This window comes from Lissotriton helveticus, chromosome 3_2, assembly GCF_964261635.1.
Source record: "Lissotriton helveticus chromosome 3_2, aLisHel1.1, whole genome shotgun sequence".
In the NCBI taxonomy this organism is placed as follows: domain Eukaryota; kingdom Metazoa; phylum Chordata; class Amphibia; order Caudata; family Salamandridae; genus Lissotriton; species Lissotriton helveticus.
In genome coordinates, this window is record NC_136062.1 from 307483326 (window position 1) to 307504107 (window position 20782).

Sequence of the window (20782 nt, forward strand, 5' to 3'; positions counted from 1 at the left end):
ACCAGGGAAAGGTCAACAGTAAACAGTGAGCCAATCCGCTGTCCCGAGCTCTCGAACGGTACTGGGCTACTGAGATACTTCCTCTTTCTTTCCTGCTCCCTGGCAGCTAAGTCACGCTTCTTTGTTATTCAATTTTCTTGTCATTATTGTTTCTGCTTAACTGTGTCACTGTGGACAGATTGCATTTGTTTAGCAGAGTGGTTACCCACCGCGGTGTTATCGTGTCACGGGAGCATCTCTCATTGCTCCTTTGGTGACATTTGTTTAGTCTTGGGGTCCTGTAGCTGCGAAGGCCGCTAGAGTGTGCGCAAGAGCAGTGTGAGCCATGATTCGTTGCTCTGCTGAGTTCACGTGCGTTTCCTGTTAGTTTTGCTAGTCTTGACAGCGGTGTGCCCCCGCCTAGCTTCCTGCCCGGACCGCCAGGAAGCTGAAAACGCCCGTTTAAATGGGTCTGTAACTTAAAAAGGCAGCCAACGCCCTCAGTAAGGGTCTGTAGTGCATCATAGGAGCGTGAGGCTCCACACTCGTCAGTATTGGCATCTGCTGGCTGCCTGTGGGGCCCGGCCCAGGCATAGTGGATACCCCCTCAGGGTGAGTCCCTTGCTTGAGAGTCCCACCTCCTTTGCGCGTCCAAAGTGTAGGCTTGCCCAGCCGCCAAATTCAGAGAGCCTAGGGCTCGCACAAATATTGTTGGTTTGATAAAGACATTAGGTGAGCACACACTGGTCAGTTGAAGACCCCGCTCCTCATAGATCATGATGGACGTGGAGTATGTGGAAGAGGAGCCACTTCCAGTGCTCCCCCTCGATGATGAATTCTGTGAGGCTGTAGATGCCTCCATCCATCAGGCAGTCGCGGCGGCCATTTGCACCTTTGAACAGCGCCTTATGGAGATTGAGTATGCATACGTGAACAACCCTCCTTTAAGGAGCACACCCCCCCTTACTCGCGCTCCCATGCGCAAATCAGAGTCTGTCATAGACCTTGGCACCTTCAAGCACCTTAAAAAGGCCTTCCTCGCTCGCCCCCCCTTAGACCCCCCTGAGCCCTTGAGCAACGTTCCCCTCTTGTCTCGGCAGGGCGGAGGGGACGACGGCGATGACTCACCCAACAAGACTTTGGAAAGGTCAGGTGTACGAGTTTGCTACTCTTCCTTTCGGACTTTCCTCCGCACCTTGGTATTTCAACAAGGTGCTCAAGCCTGTGGTGGAGTACCTCCATGCGCGGAGGTTCGCCTTATCATTTACGTCAACAACCTGCTCCTGCTAGCCCTGTCTCTGACGTTGCTGACGGAGCAGTTGTGGACGGCGGTGGCCTTGTTACAAGGCCTTGTGTTAGTCATCAACGAAAAGAAGTCCCTCCTTATGCCGTCAAAGCAGACAAACTTCCTCGGTTTCGTCATAGATTCTGTCAACAAGACGTTGAGCTTACCGGCCAGGAAGAGCTCGAAGATCAGACGGGAACTCAGAAGGACCCTTGCAAGGCCTACTATGCCTCTCCGGCAGGTCTCAAGGTGAGTGGGGCTTCTGTCATCCTCTATCCAGGCAATATTTCCGGGCCAGTTACACTACAGGGCCCTTAGACACCTTAAGGCTTCCCACCTGCAGAGGGGCCTACGGTACGCGAAGCAGATTCCCTTCACAGAGGAAGTGAGGTTGGAAATGCGGTGGTGATTAGACCACATGGAAGCCTGGAACGCCAAAGCCATTTTTGGCTCCTTTCCTGATTTGGTTATAGAGTCGGATGCCAGCAAGTCAGGCTGAGGAACTCACTGTGGAGACTCCTTTACAGGACAGACGAGCGTCTTTTCCACATCAATTGCCAGGATCTGTTAGCGGGCGCCTTTGCCATCAAGTGCTAGACCAAGGACAAGGTCAGATGCAATGTGCTCCACAAGATGGACAATATCTTGGCAGTCAGGTATATAAACCACTTGGGCAGCATCAAATCCAAAGCACTTGCGGATTTGGCCAAGGAATTTTGGACATTCTGTCTCAACCACAATGTCTCAGTGTTGGCGGAGTACCTTCCCGTTGCGTCCAACGTGATTGCAGATTGGTGCTCCAGGGCTTGGAAGGATATGAGCCTCTCGTAGCTGGACCCACAGGTCTTCCTCAGGTTGCAGGCCCTGTGGAGCCCGTTCTCGGTGGATCTCTTTGCCTCTCGCCTGGACCATCAGCTTCCAAAGTTCTTCAGCTGGAAGCCAGACCCTCTGGCCGCAACTACGTAGGTCTTCCTCCAGGATTGGTTGAAGGAGATGGGTTATGCTTTTCCCCCTTTCACCAGGATAATGCACCTGTTGGCTCAAGTTTGCACACAACAAGCAAGAGTAGGGTTGATAACGCCCTTGTGGAGGTCACAAGTATGGTTTCCGGTTCTACTGGAGCTTTCTTGGGATTCTCCAATCCTTCTAACCCAAAACCTGCATATTCTCCAGGAAGCCCTGGGAGATCCCCATCTGCTGACCCTCCAGAACCGGATGCCTCTCATGGCCTGGCGGATTTCCGGCAACGTTGGAGACTCCGTGGCCTATCACAAGAGGCTAAACAAATTTTAGCAGCAGCCTGGACAGATGGCACCAACCAATTCAAGAGATCAGCCTGGTCCAGATGGGCGGGTTGGTGCCTTGGGAGAGATCAGGATCCCGTGGGGTGCAAAGTGGTCTACGTCTTAAATTTCCTCGCCTCCCTGGCTTCAGACGGGTTGGCTTACTGCACTATTAATTCCTACAGGTCTTCAATTTCAGTGGGTCATGGCCTGGTTCAAGGAGAAGATGTGGGTGAGCATCCTTTTGTTTGTAAGCTCAAGAGAGGTATCCGTTTATCACTTCCGTTGCAGCCCAGGTACTCTAAGCTGTGGGATGTCAACAAAGTTTTATCCCTCTTCAAGTCGTGGCAGGTGAGTAAATACCTCTCAAGGAAGCAGTTATTGGCTAAACTTGCCATGCTTTTGTGCCTTGTTTTGTGTAGGAGAGTGTCTGATGTGAGGGCCTTGAATCACTCTGCTAAAAAAACGCAATCAGTCCACAGTGACACAGTTAAGCAGAAACAATAATAACAAGAAAAGAGAATAACGAAGAAGCATGAATTAACTGCCAGAGAGCAGGAAAGAAGGAGGAAGTATCCCAGAAGCCCAGTGCTTTTCAGGGAGCTCAGCACGGCTGATTGGTTCACCTTTTACTGTTGACCTTTCCCTGGTTCTCATGGGAAAGATAGTTTTTTGTATTAAAGTTAAACACTGCTAGAGCTGGAACTAAACAAATGAGAGCATAATCCCTAGCCTCCAAGTCCTTAATATAGTTGAAAGTTTCCATCATGTGTCTTAGGAAATTTCTAATTTTTCCTAATTTTACAGGAAGCTAATTAGAGCTCTAACGGTCACATGAGTTTACTACCATTGGGTCAAACTAGCCTGAGGGAAAAATGCCTCAAGTGCCAATCAGAGTGCTCAATTCTTTTTTAATCAGGTTTAAGATTCACATAAATAAAGATTTTTTTCCCTAATATATTAAAACTTCTAGATGGATTTACACCAAGTCACAAGAACCCCACATTCTGTACCAAGATCTAGCTGCCTACCAAATTTGGTGTAATTCCATTCAGCAGTTTTTGCGATATCTCTTTCCAAAAAAGTCAATGAAAAAAGCATGGAGATTTAGCATTTTGAGACCACTTCTTTTTCTCAGGACCCGCCTGACGGATCACCTCAAAACTTTCCTTGAAGGAGCTAAAGTGGAAGTTACAGAAGATGGACTGCCCTGCCGGCAGAAAACAACCCTGCTGCTTGAAAAATATCCTTACTGTCTGAGACGGAAGACTGGACCTGCTTTCCTTCATCCCATGCTGACTAGAGTGACTCGAATGGTCTGGGCAGGAGCGATCTCTTGGTCTGTGTCCTAGCACACATCATTGGAGGCAAGGAAACAGAACTTAAGTCTCCTAGAGTTGAACTTGAAGTTGGTGGTAATTTGTGATTTCTAAAGGAAAAATCGCACAACTTGGGTACTTCTAGAATTGCATTTAAGGAATCGCAATTTGCAATTCCTTAAATGCATTAGCAGAATAGGGAATCACACATTATCTGCCAGGGCCTTTTGGGATGATACATCCCAAAAGGCTTTTTTTACCCGTTCGCAAATGGGCCGATTCTCAGAATCGGTCCGTTTGCGAACGCAAAAAAGGCTTCATACAAATGCCAACTGTGAGAAAATGCCATCTTTCTTGCATTGTATGCCCCCACTTTTTGCTGAATTGCTGATCTACTTTCACTAAGTGTGCCCTGGGCTCCTGCGAATCAGGTGCCCTGGGCATGTGTTCCTTCCCTAAAACTGCGTGGAAACCTAAACCCAATTGGCATCCCTGGCCACAGGTAAGCCCCTGGTAAATGGTACCCTAGGTACCCAGGGCACTGTGACCAGAGAAGGCCCCTAAGGGCTGCAGCACTTATTGTGCCACCCTTAAGGACCCTGTACCCTGACACACACACACTACCTTTTCAGGCTAAGTGTCTTGGTGCCGAACTAAACAGAGAGCCGACATGGCACACATCCCTGTGTGCCATGCCCACAAACACACTGCCCTGGAATACCTCAGTCACCCCTCCAGCTGGGTGCACTATGCCAGTGGTGTGGGCACAGGTGCATGAGCCCTGTGCCCCTGCAGTGCCCAGGGCCATTCCTGGGCACTGTAAGTGCAGTGATGCCATTAAGAGTACATGGTGCTGGGAGGTTGTCATTACGAACTCCACAGCACCATAGTGGCTACACTGAACACTGAGAAGTTTGGTATCAAACTACTCAGCACATTCACCCCTTTCGTGCTCTCCTCGGCCGTTGGCCGCCGCAAGCCCTACCTGGATGGTGCTGTGAATGGCCAACGGCCGACGCGGCCCCGCCCACTCCTCAGAATGCCCGCACTGCACCGAAATAACGGCCGCGGTAAATGGGTTAAACCTACACTGATGCCAGTGTGGGATTTAATGTAAAATGCACTACATAGGACATCTTAGAGATGCCCCCTAAAACCTAACCTACTCCCAGTGCCCCCATTGCGTGGCTACCAAGGCTTCCACCACCAGACATGATTCTGGACCCCTGGGTTGAGAGCTTGCCGCTCTCTGGGGCCTGAAACAAATCACATCCTGGGACAAGGTGCCAAGCCTCCTCCCCCAGGATGGGCAGGGGAAGCTTCAGGGGCATGCCGCCTTTTGTGAGCTTCTCCAGGCCAAATGCTGTACTCAGCAACTGTCCCCCTCTGGGTCTGACCCCCACTCTGGCAGGAAGACAGGCAGAAAGCCCTAAGTGAGGAAAGGGGGTGTGCCATCCTCTGCCAACCCTACCCCTCAGGTGGGAGAGGCGAGGTGAAGCATAACTCAGGGCTCCCACCATCTTGAGGAGGGTGAACCCTACCCAATCAGAGACCGGCTCCTGCCACCCTCCTACAGGAGAGGAGCCGGACAGGGGGTGTACTCACCCCAGGACAGGGACCCATAGGTGCCTGCCTTTGCCCTACCTGTAAAGTCCCTACATTTTGTATTTAGGGGCACCCTGAACCTTCCTTACTCAGATCCCTATTTTGAAACAAGAAGAAGAACAAGAAGAAAGAAGACCTGCCATGCAGCTGCTAACAAGAGGACAACACCAACTGACTTGGCTCCAGCCCTACAGGCCTGTTGATCCTTGAACCTGCTCCTGCTAAACCCCGGAGTCTCCAGTGGTCAGCAATCTCGAAAACCCTGGATGACCTGACTGCCTTGCTCATCTAAAGACTGGGACTCCCACGAACTGTGGTTCAGCAACAACCCCTGGTGCCAGCCAGGAACTGCAAATCCAGCACACTCTGCACCCGCCAAGCCCGAACAAAGACCACGAGGATGTCCCCCCGGCGATTGTGACCACGAATCCAGTGCCCAAGGATCCTCTTCGACGCTCCTGATGACGCCAGCAGCCTCACAACAAGGGACCCCTCCAACCACGAGCAGCTGAGGGTAAGATTTCCCATCGTCAAAAGACACCCCTGCACCTGGCGCCCCACAGCCCCCTGTGCCCAAAACCTGGGTGTCTACCTATCCTCCAACATCCCAACTTAGCTCTCGAAGTGGTGGTTCTCCCAGACAGTGGCCTGTGAGAAGGGTGTCCCCATCTTGTAGTATAATAATAAGGTGACATGTAGGTTTATTTAAAGTAGCACGTATATGAACTTAGGAAGAAGTGGGTAGGGTTGCCCCTTGGAACTTTTATCCTAGGTAGAAACCTCCAGAACCACCTTCTTATTCAAAGCTGGCAGCAAGTATAAATATTGGACCCTCAGACCCAACTCTTCAGTATGCCTCTGGACCTGTGGATTAATCAGTAGGACTGCTCTGCTGCAAGAAACACTGCTTCTCTGCTGCCCTGCTGCCTAAAGGAAAAACACTGGACCTGCATCTTCAATCCAGGACCAGCAGAGTGACTCCAAAGGCTAGTTGGCTGCCTCTTGATCAGAGCCCGAGGGACAGAAAAGGCTACAACCATCTTGAACCCAGGACCTGTATTCTGTATGCTGTGTGTCTTGCTACCCAAGTGATGCCACCCCAGTCCTGGACCCTAGGAAGTGGGCTTACATGCATTCTGCCAGCCATGATGTGGTCCAATTAGAACTAATGCATTGCCTTGTAGCTCCGCTTGGCATATCCCCAATGTAGGACCCAACTCCTCTTCGAAACTGGCACTGCATGACACTCCTCAACTCAGGACCTCACATCGCAGCCCTTCAACTTGCCACAATCATCACTGTGCAGCATTTCCTCAACTCAGAACCTTACATTTGAGCCAGCTGCTAAACAGAACCACTACTGCATGACACATCCTCCACATGGGATCTTGCAATGCTCAGCAACCCAGATTTAAGGTACTTTGTTCATCTGGCCTTGGTCCCAGTGTCTGGTCCACGATTTGTAGTGCTCGACATGAACATGTGACTTTGTACTAGTCCTGTGGGACAAAATAAACACAGGTGGCAATACTTTCATTTAACACATTGCCTCTGAGGTAAGCCTCACTGCTCTGTGTCAAGCTACTAGAATGTTAAGCACAGGTTAATTTGAGGTTTGCTTGTGACTTCACCTTTACAGGCATTGTCTGATTGAGTAGGGTTCCACTCACCTAAACCAGTAGCTCAATTTCCTACAGGACAAGTTATTTTTCTTGGAGCTTGTCGCCTTGAATCCTTAAACATCCATATCTTCGTATTGTATGTTTGTGGTGTCAGTGTAATTTTTCTAGGTATTTTTTCTATTTTTAGAAATTGGAGTTGCATTTTCATTTTGTTGTGTCTTTGACTGTTTAATTGTTTTGGTTCTTCTAAATGATGTACCCAGTTTTTCCAACTTAAGCCTGCCTGCTCTGCTCCATTCCTACCAGGGGTGAAGCTTAGGTTTAAATTATAGAAACCTTTGGGTGGACCTAGCAGAGGCTTTGGGCCCGATTCAGAGGTTGACTAATGGGTTACTCATTCACAGACATGAAGCCATGTTGCTAAGCCTATAGTATATAATAGAGTTGTGATACAGCAGTTGAGTTATCCATCACGTTTGTGACAGAGTAACACCGCTAGTCAAACTCTAAATCAGCCCCTTTATTACTTCTGGTGCACAACAACATCCATTCCAATGAATAATTCATTTTCTTACGTGGTGAGTGAGCAAATGTGTGCTCTTTGAACATAGCTGAGAGTAGTGAAGCGACCTTACTAAGCAAATGAGGGTGATGGAATCATATGCATATCTATCTTATCATAGGAGCGATGGAAACCTGTTAACGTACCAGGGAAAATATTTACACCTATTGAAGTGCACAAGACGTTGTTAGATCCGAGGCGAAAGCTGATTGTACTGGCAGCATCTAAAATAAAGGGCACAGGTGATAAATTTGAGAGAAAAACAGGAAGACAGTGACTGCACCAAACCTCATCAATCACTGTCATTCCATTTTATGGTCCATGCTCTTATCTGCCTAATTGAGTGCACTCTATGAGAGAAAAGAAAATAGTGAGAAATGCTACTATTCCTTCATGTACATAAACAATCCATAATGACGATTTGTTACTTCTACTGTGCTGCATTCTTAAGCACACATAGAGGTAGCAGATCTTCATTATTTAATGACTGTTTATGTGCCGGAAGACACACATTCTTGCACATAAACACTCATTAATGTTTATTAACGAGAAAATAGAAGTAATTCTCCTCGTTGCGTCATTCGAACGACTGCAATTGCATGGCTTTAGTTTTTGGTGCTGCCTCAGATTTACACATCCTCGTAAATCAGGGGCAGCGTAAAAAACCAATGGTGTTGCGATGGAACGGCTACAGCAAAACCCACTGCACACCCCTTTCACGTAGTTTTCTGCGTGAAATGGTCCCATATTTAGAAAGCAGAGTTAAGCCACAAAAAGTGGCTTAACAGCGGTTTGTAAATATGGTGCAGGGCATTTCGTCCCCAGAAATTCTGAAAAAGTGACGTTGAGTTGGCACAATCTCTCTGTAAATATGAGCCCTTATATCATAGCTCTGTGAAAAAGCACTATGCATTTTTTGTACAATAAAAAAAATGCGTTTTAGCCTATTACCTGGAAATAGGAACATAGCTAGCAACTAAACAATCGGATTGTTACTTTAACCTCTATTAATGCAAGAGATGATTGACAGCCAGGAAAAGTGACCATTAAGCCACACAAATGTATACATCCAGCATTAAAGATTGAATTGCAAACATACGCTGCAATGAACGTCTATGCGAATGCACAGGTGCAGAGAAATGTGATAGTAGAACAGTTTTTTCGCATCCACCTCTCCATACTAGAGTTATCATTGTTAGTAAGCATTAGCAGCAGGCAATCAGTCAAACTTCTGGAACACCAATCTGCAGAACGTACTGAAACCCCTTTAAATAAAACATCGCAGCATCCTTCGGTGGAGTACATTGAGACAAATGCCATGGATGTGAAAGGTGTCGCTGGGAGTACCAATGACGTGCTAATGGTTGTTCAAGCAATCTCGATGCTTCCTTCTCTCTGACTCACCAGCTCCCTGTGGGGGCTTCTCCCACGTCATTCAGGGACTCAGGGTTATTCACAGATCAGTGAATAAAGGCAAGGTTTAGCACTCCGTCTGCATCCCTCTGGCCATATAAAAAAGGCCGAGGTCATTGACAAGCAGCATTTGAGCTTTCTATCAATTGCTCTGATAAAAATAAACAAATCCTGTCCTTTTTGCACTTGTTTTGCAAATCAGAATGTTCCTGGTTTTTTTTCTTTCCCGGTGGCTTCAAACTCCCCCACTCGGTCCATCAAGGTCAGTTTGTTGCACTGTGCGGGCACTAATGAATACTATTTTCAGCTTTTCTGACTTTGACGTCTGAAGAAGACGAATTTATTAAAAAGAAATATATTTTTCTGTTTTGCAGGAGGACACGAGAATGCAGCTCATACGGAAAAGCAAAGTCCTCTTTATAAAAGAAACATTTCCATTTTCCATTTCTTTACTGTTATGGGGAGCAGCACGAGATTGCCCGGAAAGAGACGTCAAATAATACCAGCGTAAAATCATATGTATCCTGCTAAATTCTTCAGAAAATACTTTCCCTTTTTCTATTTCTGATGCCTGCATACTTTAAAAAAAAAAAACAACAGATTTTATTGTTTTTTTACAGTATCGCATGTATCAATTCCAGACATTTATGTTCCATAATTCTTTCTATATTAAATCTAGCAGCATTTACATGTGTCAACTACATTGCCGCTATGCACATTGTCGATTTTTATACTTTTATGCAATACATTGCTTTAATTTATAGGCGTCCACATTGAGAATGAGGTTATCAACTAAGAACAACTACCCTCCCTCCTGCCCACCCCCCACCCTCGTTCTGGTCCAACTTGGCTACTGCCAGGTTTAGCGATGGTTCCCAAACAAACTTGCATAATACTCTGATCTGAGCGGGTGCGTGTAGGACCTAATCACTCTGTAACAGCCCATTGCGTCTGCGGTAAGACATGCATATCACTGTGTAGCTGGAGTGTCGGGATGAGTATTGGGGTCTATGGCTTTAAAGCTCTCCAGCATAACATCCTATTCCAGTGGTTCCCAAACTTTTTTGACCCGTGGCTCCCTTTACCTAATTGGCAGTTGGCCGTGGCTCCCCCCCCATTATTTTTACCGGTGGACGGGTGGGTGGGGATGTAAGCCCGACCTCGGGAGTACTTCCTGTTGCACTCTGACTGCCCCCTCTGTCCATGCCTGCCCCCACACCCTCAGACTGCCCCTTCTGTGCATGCCTCCTTTCTTCGTTCGCTGGGACTCCCCCTTCTATCCATGCCTGCTCCCTTCGTGCCCTGAGACTGCCCCTTCCCTCCATGCCTTCTCCCTTTGTGCCCTGAGACTGCCCCTTTCCTCCATGCCTTCTCCCTTCGTGCCCTGAGACTGCCCCTTTCCTCCATGCCTTCTCCCTTCGTGCCCTGAGACTTCCCCTTTCCTCCATGCCTGCTCCCTTCGTGCCCTGAGACTGCCCCTTCCCTCCATGCCTTCTCCCTTCGTGCCCTGAGACTGCCCCTTCCCTCCATGCCTTCTCCCTTCGTGCCCTGAGACTGCCCCTTCCCTCCATGCCTTCTCCTTTCGTGCCCTGAGACTGCCCCTTTCCCCATGCCTGCTCCCTTTGTGCCCTGAGACTGCCCCTTCCCTCCATGCCTTCTCACTTTGTGCCCTGAGACTGCCCCTTTCCTCCATGCCTGCTCCCTTCATGTCCTGAGACTGCCCCTTCCCTCCATGCATTCTTCCTTTGTGCCCTGAGACTGCCCCTTCCCTCCATGCCTGCTCCCTTCGTGCCCTGAGACTGCCCCTTTCCTCCATGCCTGCTCCCTTTGTGCCCTGAGACTGCCCCTTCCCTCCCCGCCTGCTCCCTTCGTGCCCTGAGACTGCCCCTTTCCTCCATGCCTTCTCCTTCGTGCCCTGAGACTGCCCCTTTCCTCCATGCCTTCTCCCTTTGTGCCCTGAGACTGCCCCTTTCCTCCATGCATTCTTCCTTTGTGCCCTGAGACTGCCCCTTCCCTCCATGCCTGCTCCCTTCGTGCCCTGAGACTGCCCCTTTCCTCCATGCCTGCTCCCTTTGTGCCCTGAGACTGCCCCTTCCCTCCCCGCCTGCTCCCTTCGTGCCCTGAGACTGCCCCTTTCCTCCATGCCTTCTCCTTCGTGCCCTGAGACTGCCCCTTTCCTCCATGCCTTCTCCCTTTGTGCCCTGAGACTGCCCCTTTCCTCCATGCATTCTCCCTTTGTGCCCTGAGACTGCCCCTTTCCTCCATGCCTGCTCCCTTTGTGCCCTGAGACTGCCCCTTCCCTCCATACCTGCTCCCTTTGTGCCCTGAGACTGCCCCTTCCCTCCAGGCCTTCTCCCTTTGTGCCCTGAGACTGCCCCTTCCCTCCATGCCTTCTCCCTTTGTGCCCTGAGACTGCCCCTTTCTCGCTTATTAGAAATACAGCAGGAGGAGAAGCTAAATTACCAAGATTACACTAGAGTAGACAGAACAGCAGGAAGCAGACTCCAGGTGTCAGTGGGGGAGAACCATTTTTTCTTATTCAGATAATCAAGTAGACATGTCCATGAAAGAAAAAAAGCCTCTGCTTGGATTTATGGTTGAATATAGGTACTGAGACTATGGAAGATTAGCACACACATCACTTGAGAAAACCCGCTTCAATAATGTGCTGCTATCCGCTCTGGACAGCATGTTAAGCATCTGATTACACGAGCTGCGCACCCTACAGCAGCTGTACCACACTACATATCCCAGAATACAACTCTTCAAAGCAGCTGTGATTCAGACAGGTGTTTTCATCAGCATCTCCTTCTGAGGACCGACCTCGTTCCTTTCACAGCCGGTGCTGCAAGCACAGCCAGCCACCGATGTGGCGACCAGTAAGGGGACAAAGCTGACCCTCAGCAGCCCCTCAGCTCCTTACACGTCAAGAGAGGTCTGTGCTCGCAAAGCAGTGAGGGGGCCTGACGTGTGCTCCACCAGCACAATGGGTCCTGGTTTTCCGGAGACTGACGGCTGTCCGCTCGGGTCTGTGATTTCAGGCGGCGCACAGCTGAGGCAGGAGACCACGCTTCACTGTGAGGGGCACGTTCTTCAAACACATGCCAGATAAATGCGCATGCCTACGTCTTCTCAGACAGCAGTAGTGAGTAAAACCAGGTAACATTTGTCCACTGTGATGGTGAAAGGAATGTGCTGTAACAGTGCACTAGACATGCACTCTGAAGAGCATGCATCCTGGTGTGAGACTGAATGCCTCGTGCACACCGGTAACAGTGCACACACACACACAAACACACTGTTCTTCTTGTTAGAGCACGCACACAGCCGCACCCCAGCACTTCACAGGTCTTTAAAAGACCATTTGCATGTCAATGAGGCCTTGCTGTTGTTTCACCCCTTCCAAGAGCCCCTGCAGCTCACCCTTTCTTCCCATTCCGGTTTCCTTAAAGCGGCGGATTTGACAATTATGCAGGTGTCATTTCTAAATTGCTAGTGCTGCCACTGCAATTTCACACATCGTGCCGCGGCGCCCCTGGCAACTGATAACGGCGCACCGGGGCGCCGCGGCGCACAGTTTGGGAACCACGGTCCTATTCCATGGATATTGGGTTTTTGCCCAGCCCCCGGGCCTCCTCCCGCCTTATGGGAGCACTTTCGGCTCTGCTCCATCGTACTACCTCGCTATGCCAAGTGTAGATTGCCGGAGGTCTCATTGACTTCCACCTAATAGTTATGGACCGTTTTGCTATTATAAGAGCGAGGTCTAGAAATTAAAGTTCAACTATCTGAGGGCCTGTACGTTTACCCTAAAACGCACTATTCAATAGTGTCGGCAACTTGCAAGTGTGTGGATGCCTCTATAGCGCTACGAACCTCCTCCCAGAATCCTCTGAGGCATGGGCATGCCCAAAGCATATGGATGAGATCCGCCTCATCCATCTTATAATGAGGACAGCAGTGCTGTGTGTTTGGGAACATCTGCTGTAGGCGGTGTGGTGTTAGATAGGACCTGTGAAGATCCATGCATTGTCTAAATGTAAACTTTGCCTTTGCCTTTCGGGTCACTTGTCTAGGATGTTCTAGAATAACAGCACATTCCATGTCGGACAATTCTCGCCCCAGTTCACCCGACCATTTGGTTCTCAGATCAGTAAGAGGCACTGATGCATGGGTTCAAAATACCAACATATAACCATTTTATGAAGCGTCGTCCCTCACCCATGTAATATAGTGAGCAAACTAAATTGCGTGGCAGAGTTTCCATTCGCTGGGTGGCCCAACACTTCCCTACATAGTGCAGCACCATGGCATGTGTAAAATACAAGTGGTTTGGCGCCCCGACACACGTACAAAATTGTTAGGATGAATCCTCAGCTGGCCTGCCTCCTGGGGCAGGCTAAGTGCCAGCTGATCTAGTGCAAGAACGAATAGTAATGGAGATTGGGGACAGCCCTGCCTTGTGCCGCTACGTACTGAGTTTTCTTTCGATATGTGGCTGCCGGTGCGTTCTCTCACAGTAGGGACCGCATTTGGCAGCCGAATCCACTGGAGATATTTAGGGGGCAACCCAAACTTCTCTATGACCATAAACATATATTCCCATTTGATGGTATCAAATGCTTGCCGCAAAGCTAATGCATTGCAGCCAGCATTCACGTATTCCTTGGGGGTAGTGGCCATGATGTGGTGTAGTCATCTGATATTTATTGACGTGCTTCGCGCCGGTAGGAATCCACATTGGTCCCAATGCATTAGCTTATTCAGGTGGGGAAGAAGTCTCCTTGCTAGGATCTTACTTAAAATGTAATATTCCGTTGCCAAGAGCGACAATGGGCAGTAGCCCGTCAGATCCGTTGTGTCTCTTCATTGCTTGGGGGAGTGAGACCACTAGAGCCTGCATGGTGGTGTGTGGAAGATGCCCCAGCTTTGGCTATCTATTGTATAGTTCCTCCAATTTTGGGAATTAAGACCTCAGAGTATGCATCAAAATCTCTACCGGCAAACCATCCAGGCCCGGCGATTTGTTTTGTGGGAGCCCTTTTATGGCTGATTTTATTTCCGCTTTTCTGACTTGGCCTATTAGGCTTTTTTGTGCTATTGTAGTGAGCTGTGGATAGGGCAGGTTCTCTAGAAATTTGTCTATAAGTGTGGTGTCAATCAGAGGGAGCTTACTGTACATTGGACTATAGTGTTTACAGAATGCTTCATTTGTATCCTGTTGAGAGGGAGCCATTCCTCTCCCTGGTAAAGTGAGAAGAATTTGAGATTCAAGACACGCAGTTTCTTTAACCGAATCATTAGGGTGTAGTCAGGGTATAACGATACCCGTGGTTTTCAAACCGAATCTGCGACCACTCACGTGCCTTCTGTAGTAGTACATCACAATCCCTGCTTTCAATGGCCGCAGTGTTGCTCCCAATTTTGGTCAGCCAGTAGGGATTCTAGGGCTCTCTCCCCACAAAAGAAGGTTGATAGCCCATCCGGGGCAATATATTCACGGAACCATTGCTCCATAAAACTGGCATAGTTGGGGCCCTCGCTGTGTGCTCCGGGAGCCCGATGGCGCGCACCTGGTTTCTGCAATTTCTGCCTTCAGCATCTTCGATTCCGTCGTGCAGGCATTGACTTGCCGTTGCAGTAGTTGTATTTGTGTTGCATGTTCCTTATGTTGGGGTGCGATCTCATTCAAAGTTTGTCCATGAGATTTCACCGTGCTTGCTAGTTTGGCGTGGTCAGCCTTGAGCAATGTGAAGCCTGTCGAAAGCGATCCAATTTGCTGCTCAATGGCCTTTCGGGACTCCTTGACCTCCTGAAGCATTAAGTCCAATTTGTCTTTGGGTGCCTCTATATTTGTGGGAGGGATAGAATGGGTGAGAGTGGGCATGTAGAATTGTCTGGGGCGTCCGTGCACTGCGAAGTGGCAGAGGTTGTCTCCGGTAGTTTCCCTTTGGGTTACCCCATTGCTCGTAACAGTCCCCCCTTAATTACTGTTATTAATGCATGGATGACAGCTGGACTGTCTGCAGCAGCGTTGCCGGTATTACGCACACTCGCTCTGATATCAGTTCAGGTTACCAGAGTGCCATTGAGCCTGGTTGGTCATTTCTTTGCTACATTTGGCCAACGCTCATGCAAGATCTTCTGGCCGCTGCACTTGACAGAATCACTGTACCCTGAGCACGTCCACCAAGCCTAAGGTTGCATGCGTGTTCTGGGCCTGCGTCTAGTGAGTTCAGCCTTTGATGCGATGCTTCATGGGCGACCCATCAGCCAGATATAGTCTGATGTAGTCTGGGCCCCCTTCTGCGAAACTACTCCACAGAACTCAGTCGACGGCGTCTCACTCCACACCCCCCACAACGAAATTCAGTGTTTTGTATGAGCCAAATCAGGCGACAGCTATACCAGGACCCACGACCGTCCACACGTTTTTAGTCAGACCACCGATATCTCACTGAGTCCCAATACAGGCAGCAGTCACTCCGGATTCCAAGTGGGTTACTTTGGGCTTCCCAGCACTTTGCGTGCTGCAGCCATGAGCCCAGCAGTGTGTCCCTCTATATATGACTATTGACTGGGTTGAGATGGTGAGGGGAGACAATCCAGACAAACAGGCCTGCTCCAGGCCCCACTCAATTTGCTTCCCAAAGTAAGTGCTCTTTCAGAAAGAGGAGTGAGACCACTAGAGCCTGCATGGTGGTGTGTGGAAGAGTCTTTCTGGCACCTGCCCGGGTCCAGGGATGTGTGCGTCACACTCGCTGGGTTCTTCTGTGTTGTGCGTGCAGAGGGGGCTGTCGAGTCAGCGGCTAATTCCACCCCGTTCACGCTGTCATCTGCAGCCCGCGGCAAACGGCCAGACTCCAATCAGGCCCACAACTTCAGGCGAGGGCCTAGGCCAGGCAGATCCCATGCAGCTCCTCCATCATCAGCAGGGCAGTTACCGCTGATCAGTAGGGCAGTCCAGCTCATTCACTTAATCTCTACCACCTCAGTCTGTCCAGGGGCAGAAGTCGCTTCCAGGAGAATGTAGCCAGGATGACTACGGAGTCCGCATCGGGATCAGGTCCCCAGCTCTCTCGGCAGTCAAAAATCCCTGGCGCCAGAAACTCGATGGTGGGACTATAGAGCAAGCTGCACTCTCCACTGCCCACTGCCCACTATAGGCTTGTGGCTTTATCTGGATGGCCCCCAATCGCCCCTCGCTATGGCAGATCACATCTGACTTGCAGGGCCTCAGTGCCACGTAGGCCTCACATCGAGGAATGCGTCCGGCAATGGCTTTCTCGGCTTCACTAACCGCCCGCAGTATTGCATCAATTATGCCGCAACAGTGGCATGATGGTGCTGGCTCTATGGGTCACAGCTTATGATGGTATAACAGGATTAGGATTCCCGGGCTGCGGAGCCCCACTAAGCTGCTTCCGCCATGTTTAGCAGCTAGCCACTCCCCTTGATGCCTGCATACTTGTGTTTTAATTGTTTGCCTATCATTTCTGAAAGTCTGGGTCTAAAAGGCATCACTTTAGAGGCACAACTGAAATGCATTTGATAACATCATAAATTCTTTAAGGAAAGGGTGTGTTTTTTCTTGCCTTATCATGTCAATTTCCAATATCAGTTCAAACATTGATCAAATGATTCAAAAACAATTTTCACTGTTTACTGAAGCAGTGAGATTTTTTAATCTTACTATTTGAAGTGTCCAAGAATAAGACGTTGTGGCACATACAGAACATGTTTTACCCATAACTGTCCTAATGCAGATAGGGGCACAAATCTAATTTTGTAAATGTGGTATCATTGTAAATTATTTTGTGCACACCCAGAAATGTGCAAGCGTTGCACATTTTATGGGCAAAATTGTTCGTTGCTAGCATTGCAAGTTCTCTGTACTTCATTATTCATGTAAAGCACACAAAATTACATTTCTACAAGGAATGGTAATGTCACGTTCTTAATTTGGTGCATTGGCAGATCTTGGCTTTTTCATAAGAAAGTTGTCATAAGACACAAAACCAGAGTAGTTGCAAATATACTACAGGCCTTCACCCTGTCATAGTCAAACAAAGCTGCCTTTCTTGTGCCATTTCTTGTCTCATAAAAATATTTTCCTGGCATTGTTTTTTATGTCGAGTCGACCGTGTTAGCAACTTCTTTTTTGTTGTTGTTTAAAAAGGTTATGATGAGGATCTGACTAACTTCTGTGGTCGTAACTGAATTCTTCAATCCACTCACCATCGAATCATAACACTATTCCTGGGAGACCTCAACTTCCACCTGGACGACTCCACTGACCTTCTGGTAAGATTGGACAACATCAGGCTCAAGTAGCTGGTCACTGACCTCAAGCACATAGCAGGACACATGCTGGACCACTTCTACACATCCAGCAACAGAATTAGCTACACCTCAGATCTCTCCTAGTTGGACCACTCCATCGAACACTTTACCCTCTATAGACCTGTCTGCACCACCCCCATACCGCCACAGCGCCCCCATCTAAATGGCACCGCCAACATACATTAGGCAGTACAGAACTTCAGTGCCTGGCTTACCAGCACCGCCGACTGAGCCACTCCAACCAAACCAGCCAACACACACAAATCCTCCAAACAAGCAAGCTGGTATACCCACAACTCAGCAAGCACAAGGAGATAATGGACGTAGTGCTGTAACTTTTTAAACACTCACCCCCAGTCACAGATCTGGGTTGAATCCATCATCAATCTTTAGCTCACTTTGCCACCCCAGTTCAGACATGGCTACATGCAAATCAGACCTGACCCTGTGCCTCATGGTAACAGTCCAGCCCAAACTGCCATGCCATGTCTTTCCTGGACCGGAAACAAGCATCCTGGGACTGGTTTCAGGCTAACAGCCCTCTTCAGCCAGGCTAGCTTGAATGAAGTGGCCAAGTGAGCAAGGGACCCACATCTGGGCATACCCTGCCAACTTATGGCGAACAAAACAAACACAAAGAGATGATGGACGGAGTGCAGAAACTTTTCAAACACCCAGTCACAGATTTGGGTTGAATCCATCATCATTCTTTAGCTCACTTTGCCACCCCAGTTCAAACACAGCTATATGCAAATCAGTTCTGACCCTGTGCCTCATGGGAACAGTCCAGCCGGAACTGCCAAGCCATGTCTTTCCTGGACTGGAAACAAGCATCCTGGGACCGGTTTCGGGCTAATAGCCCTCTTCAGCCAGAGAATTTCTAATGTTTTTTAATTCTATTTCATATGCAAAAAGGAACAATTGATGGACAGAATGCAGAACAATGTCATATATTCACCCCAGTACAGAGATCTCGGCCTAAATCCATTGTTTTTTCGCTCACCATGCCATTCCAGTTTGGACCCACCTATATGCAAATCAGTCTTGACCGTGCGCCCAATGGGAACAGTCCAGCCTGATCTCCCAGGCCAGGTCCTCCCTCGACTGGAAACAAGCATCCTAGGACCGGTTTCATGCTTTCAGCCCTGATCAGCAAGGATAGCTTAACTCCAGTGGCATGGAGAGCACTGGATCCACGTCTGGGCATACCCGTCGCACTCAGGGTGACACATGCAAAAAGAACAATTGATGGACAAAATGCAGAACAATGTCATACATTCACCCCAGTACAGAGATCTGGGCCTAAATCCATTGTTTTTTTGCTCACCATGCCATTCCAGTTTGGACCCAGCCATATGCAAATCAGACTTGACCCTGCGCCCAATGTGAACAGTCCAGCCAGAACTATTTCCTAACCAGTCCATAAAGTCCATATAACTTTTGGCTTTTTTTTGTGAATTTCTATGTATTTTGTAAATGTTTTTTTCTCACTATAATGTTTTTTGGGGAATTTCTAAGGTCTTTTTAATTTTGTTTCCTAATTGTAACCTTTGATTGAGTGTGTGAGTGAGTGCATGAGTGTCTCCCTGATAGTGTGAGTGAGAACATAAGTGCCCCAATGGAATGTTAGTGGGTGTGGAACAGGGAGTGGGTGCATAAGTGTCTCACTGGGTATGTGTGGGGGTGGGTGAGTGTCTGAGTGGGTGCACACATTTCTGAGTGGGTGGCTAAGCGGGTACATGAGTGTCTGAATGAGTGTCTGAGTCAGTTTGTGAGTGCCTCTGTGTGTGTGTCAGTCTGTGAGTGAGTGTCTGAGTGGGTTTCTGAGTTGGTGCATGAGTTTCTGAGTAGGCCTGTGAGTGGGTGTATGAGTCTCTAAGTGGGTCTGTGAGTCATTGTGTGAGTCTCTGAGTAGGGGGTGTGAGTATCTCCACGAGTGTGTAAGTCCGTTTATAAGTGAGTGTCTTAGTAGGTCTGTTAGTGGGTGTGAGATAGTATGAGTGGTTATGTAAGTGGTTCTATAAGTGGGTGCATGAGTGTTTTATAGGGTCTGTGAGTGAGTGTACGTGTCAGTATGGGTCTGTGAGTGGGTGCATGAGTGCATAATTGGGTCTGTGAATGGCTGTGAGAGTGTTTGAGTAATTCTGTGAGTGGATGCATGAGTGTCTGAGTGGGTTGGTAAGTGAGTGTATCAGTGTCTGAGCAGATCTGTCAGTGGGTGTGTGAGTACGTGGGTGTGTGAGTGGGAGTTTAAATGTGTGTGTGTCAGTAGCAGTGTCAGCGACTGGGCCACAATGTAACTGCATCTGCCCCTTTATCCAACAAGAGTCCACCATTTTGCGCATAATATCTTTCTAAGTGGAGTACTTTCTACTGGTTAATTACTAAATGCAACCTACTTGGGTAAATTTCCAGTACGTGTTTGACACTACAGCTGTGTAATGGAGGATGAGGGAATGTCTCCAGTGTTCTTGTTTGTGATTATTCTTCATGCATGTTTACCCAGAAATTTGTGATAACATGAATCTTCCCATAGAGAAGATGACAAGAGTAACCCTGGGCGAAGTACTACGTTACACTCGCGTAGTTTACGAAGTTTGCGCTACTTTGCACTACGCGAATTGCACATAGCACAGTGCAAACACGCGTAATGCAGCGGTCATTTTTTGCTTGCTCGCGGTTCTCAACATCAAGTTGGCGACCGCGAGTGAAATGACATCCCGGCGAGACTTTTTCCTCGTTCTCGATCAGCAACATCAAGTTACCGATCGCGAGCGTGGAAAATAAACCTCCCAACGAGATTCTCATCGCGGGGAGGGCAGGTTTCTCACTGCGAGTGGTCGCGTGTGCTCGCGTTGAGAAACTACCAGTCCGTGTTGAGAAAGCTGCCGCTTGAGTAGAAATCTACTATTGTACAGTGCGGACAAGCATCGGGCATTGTGCAATCAGTGCAAACAGAATTATGCACAGTGCACTACGCAGTTCGTGTAGCTCGCGTAGTGCTAAGTGCACTTCGCGTAGCTACGCGTAGCGCTACTACACAAACTACGCCCAGGGTTAGACAAGAGTACGAAGATGAAATCTCCATCAAACTAGGCCCCTTCTTCTTAACAATATGAAGTAAGTGCTTCTTTCTTTGGTGGCAATGTCCTTATTTTCTTGGCATGAAGAAGGTGTCACTAAAATAGACGGGAAAGGCGCTGGGGGCCTCTCGCTAAGCTGTCCATCATCCTGGCAAAAGGCTGGAAGTCCTTTGTGTACTATTAGGTGGCCGGGGCCAAACAGGCGAAGCTTCCAATTTAGACATTAAAATACTCATAGTAATTTAAAGGAAGAACCATGGACTCTGCTCTTACCAGGTAAGGACAGGA